The following is a 4,827-nucleotide window of genomic DNA, read 5'->3' on the forward strand; positions in this document are numbered from 1 at the left end:
CGATTTTGGTGAAAACGTCATAAAATCAAATCAAATACATAAAATGAAGCACAGTTATCTATAAAACACATATCTTAAATAAAAAGAAAGCCTCACATGATCGAATAAAGACTACAGAAATGGATGCACTAAGTAGCAAAAGTATTGTTTTCGCATGTCATGTAAGCCGTCATCCTTTAGGGTTTTAAAAACTAGCCTTTTTAGCTAATAGAGAGAGCACAAATTCTAGCTAATATCAAGTATATTATAAAAAAAGAAAACATCTGATTTTGATATCATCTCTTTAATTCATAGCGAAAAAAACCCCCAAAACATTGTGTACAACCCTCGACAAGCGTTTGGAAGACAGGCGTCCTGTGTCAACAGAAAAAAACACTTTACTATTTCTTCTTTTTCGGGGCTTTATTACTGCAGGATTCTGTCCGGTAAGTAGCTTATTCTTAGAAATCATTTCTCGTTTCTCTCGTTTCCATATGCAAATTTTTAAATCTTATGCAAACAGTTTATAGTACTCCCGGCAACATTGCACTACCATGTATATAGTCGTTTGTACGGAAAATTTTATTTGCGCATTTCTGGGACGTCTTTATGTTTCAGAACATGTTTAACTACGACACAGAAAGAACCAGGCATACTAAGCTCGATTGTTATGATTAATATGCTTATATACAACAGTTTATCATTTCTGTGCATTACAGGAAGAAGACGTGGGAAATATAAAAATAGATTGATAAGGGCCCAAGAGAGGGTTTGCAATATAAATATGTATGTTCAAATATATGATATTCATATTCAACATGATCATAATTGTCCATTTTAGACTGGATAGACGCTAACAGCTGGAATATATAGAAAGATATCCTGAAAACGCGATGGTAATAGTGCACTGTAAGTATTTGTCTGTTCTGTATATTTTTTCATATAAATATTTTATAGTTTTGATAAAACAAGAACGTTTACAAATGCAGTCAAAGTGTATAAAAATTGAAATTCACATTCTTCCACCACGAAGTACACTTCTAGTGTCAATAGCAACCATATTGCTTTCATATACATGTCAGTGTAAATACATATCACATTCTATTTTCAGTTTTGCCAGGTGACTTGATTCCGGAAAAAGACATTCCATTATATCCTGTTTTGGGAAGCATCCCACCAGAACTGGTGTGTCTAGTTTGCCTTAGTAAGATGAGAAATGTTGTTTTCTTGGGATGTGGTCATTTGCTTGTCTGTACAAACTGTACAATATTTTTTCGTACATGTCCATTGAATGACTGTGGTCAAAAAGTAAAAGCTTGTTCTCCTGTGAAGTATTATTAAACGAAAGAGAACAGTGGCATATCACCCGGGGAGGCTCGACTTTGAAACAGCTTTCAACCAAACACATCTCTGTGATATATGCTGTATTTTGTTGGGGTTGAGCTGGATTGAGTTCCTGACGGATAGTATCTAAAATTGACATATCACTATTTGCTTTTCGTCTTCGTCTTGTTGTGTGCATCGCCTCCAGAATCTATCAGTGCATTTGAAGCAACACCAAAGAGACAGATAAGAACACGCAATAAAATTGTTTTCATAAATTTTAATTGTGTCCTGGCTGAAATTGTAACAAAGCTGATTGTTACTTTTATATACAAAGTTTAAGAATATTAGCAAACTGGATACAATGTAATTATGTAAAAGATTTTTCAAATGATCTACGTAAATGTTAGAGAACTTTTGACAGGTCATAGAAATGACTACTTACACTTTGTTTAGTACATGTAACAGCTATTTTAGGTAGTATATTGTTTTGTTTTTTATTTAGATTTTTACTTTTAATGAAGACTATAAAACTATCATTTACTGTTGTCACGTCACTGATTATGTGATATACAAGAAAGCAAATAAGGCACTTTCAAAAACAATTATTAAATCAAACAAATAAAGTAAATTAAATAAAACATTATTGATTTTCGTTGGTATTAATATTTATGAAGACATAATAGAATCTATGATTGTAAAAAATTATGTATAAACTCATATCTAAAGTATCATTGCTGCGTTTATGCTATAGACTAGTTTCAATAAATACATATGTGGGCATTTTATTTAAGAATTTCATTTAAGTTGCTGTGTTTTTCTTGGTATGAGTAACAAAAGAAGCTTTTTTGACAAACAACATGATTGATAATTTGCTGTTGGTAATTTTGTGTTACTCTTTATCTCTTCTGTTTTGATCTCCCTGTACTTTCAATTCTATCAGCTTTATGTTAGTGTACTACGTACTCGCTGCTTATAATAAATTAAAATTTTTCTAAATGACTGTGATTTTGTTAGTTTCTGTTGTGTACATGAAGCTTTGAAGAAGTGTACCATGCATACTTATTTTAAAGAAAAAACACAAGCTGCTATTTTGAAACTAAATGGCGCTTATATATGTTGTTAAATTCGACTCATTTGTATCAAGTAGTCGCAGACCTGCATTCCGCGCGAGCGAATCCTTTACACTCAAACAGGAACACAATAACAAGACACATTTGTCACTAACGGGAGGTCAAAGTGGTTCAGCAGTAATGTGCCATAATATGGAAACAGGTGTCACGAGTTCGATCCGTACATAGACTAGTATTGCAGTGTATATAGTTTTATCAATATTGTGAAAAATGACAATAAGATGTGAAGGAATGGATATGCAGATACACAGAACAGCCCACAATAAACCACAAGCTGCATTAGAATTTCAGAGAAACATTACGGAAAAATAACAGTATTATGTGTGAGATGAACATAGAAGAGTAGAACCTGTCTGTCCTAATGAAAGTAGCAAGTGTTTTGGATTTAGATTGAAAGCAATAAAGTCTATTTTAGAACGTGACAGTGTATCATTGATAAAATGGTTTTCAGATTATAAAATGTAAACCAGACAAGTTTGAGGCAGTGTCGACAGGATGGAATAAATTTTGTGAAAATATCCTTTGGAAGCATAGAACGCAAGCAAGTAACATATTAGCAGACTTGATTTCACTGACTCTGTTCATGAGAGGTAATGAAATGTACATGACCCCTCAAGCCCCCAAAAATGTAATAATGTTTTTGATCCGTCTGGTATTAACTGAATTTTGACACTGAATCAAATTTGCTAGGTATTGCTAAAAATTGTAGGGTTTAGGTTATATTCTGAAACTCATATTTCAGTAAAATGTAAGAAAGAATCTAACACCTGAATATTTTAACAAGAATTGGTGGGCAATTATGAAAATTAGGAAAACTTAATATATATTATTCTATTATCTCAAACTTTAATTTCTACCCATTAATATCGTATTTGTATCGGGAATTAAATACTAAAAAGATAGAAAATATACAGAAAAATCATTAGGGAAGTTTCATTTACAATGATCACAAGTCGGATTACGAACTCCTATTAAATATATTTCAGTTACCATGCAACTTTAAAAACTAGAAGGTTAAGTTGTATCCATGGCTGTAGAATCTTTTTAAAATAATTAATAGCAGTCAATCTTCATGACTTAGTTAAAATTAAAAACAAATAATTTTTTATTCTTTAAGATAAACAGCACTGTTAAAGTCCCACAAAATACGGTCTCAAATATTTGCGTTCTGTAGCTTCCATACTTTACAACTCGTTGCCCAAGCATTTCAGTGATGTTACGCGTCTAGATCAATTCCGGTGTCTGCATGATCAACACGTGGGCAGAATTGCATATGTTCTTGTTGCTCTAATTGAAGTTATTTTTATGCTGTTCGTTTCTTCATTAGTTGATATATTTCACCGTACGCACAATGATTTTGCTGAGCTCTCTTTTTTTCTTTTGTTTATTCTTAGTCCCTGAAATGGAGTCTTGTATCAGACATACCTGATAGGAGTAACTTATGGCGGAAATAATAATGTTTTACTGCAGCTTTCCATTATTTTATGCGATATTTGTTTTAGTTTCTCTTAATACTTATGTTGTTAATGTGACCTTAAAAGCAGATATTGGTCTTTTTTGATACTTAAATTTATCACTCTGAATTTTGATAAGCTATAATTTTAAGATGACATTGGGGTAGTGAATCAATTAACATTTTCATAGCAATGTTCAGTCTTAAGAGTGTTTAAATATATTTTATGTCAATTTGAATATGTATGTTTTAACAGTGATATAGAGGATATTTGTTTGTTTTAGTGTAAGATCGAAATATATTTCACCGAGTGAAAACTATAATGCACCACTCTGCGCCACTCGTGAAAATGTACATTACGGTGTTCAAGAGAGAAATATATTTCGATCTTACACTAAAACAAACAAATTTTCTATTTATTTCATGTATTTTCAATGGTTTTAGCAAAATTATATCCAGTTTGTCCGCGCAACGTCACGTGCATCCCATCAAGACGTCATAATGGCGTGACGTCAGGATATCCTTGTAGAAAAACTGTAGATAGTTCTATTATGTTTCCTGATTTCTTTTACATTTTATTATGATAGAAATTATATATTTATGATCCTTTTAGTATTTTTTATACATCTATATATCTTTATTGGAGTATATTTTGCAAGGAATTTTCTATTATTTATAATTCATATTCTTTCGCATTCAAGCGTAGATCCGTATCAGTGAAAAATAAAAAATGATATTTTCACTGTTTAAAACAGTGAAAATATCAATTTTCTTTCACTGATAAATTTCAGTATTTCACTGTAGAGCATAAAATAGATTGATATTTCAGACTGATGCTAAGTTATTTCGCTGTTATTATGTTGGTCAAATAGTGATGTATCGCTAATGTTAATTGAAGGGGTCCGTGGAAAAATGTAACTATCGCCATTTTTGGTCAAA

General features: G+C 31.6%; 1 long non-coding RNA gene across 1 annotated transcript; it reads left to right on the top strand.

Moving 5' to 3' along the window:
- Nucleotides 1–297: 297 nt before the first annotated feature.
- On the top strand, nucleotides 298–2,405 carry LOC128559441 (uncharacterized). Its single transcript, XR_008372364.1, has 3 exons — nucleotides 298–425; nucleotides 821–888; nucleotides 1,091–2,405. It is a non-coding gene; the product is annotated as an uncharacterized LOC128559441 (long non-coding RNA).
- The last annotated feature ends 2,422 nt before the right edge of the window (nucleotides 2,406–4,827 follow it).

The sequence above is a fragment of the Mercenaria mercenaria genome, chromosome 1, assembly GCF_021730395.1.
Source record: "Mercenaria mercenaria strain notata chromosome 1, MADL_Memer_1, whole genome shotgun sequence".
Taxonomy (NCBI): Eukaryota; Metazoa; Mollusca; class Bivalvia; order Venerida; family Veneridae; genus Mercenaria; species Mercenaria mercenaria.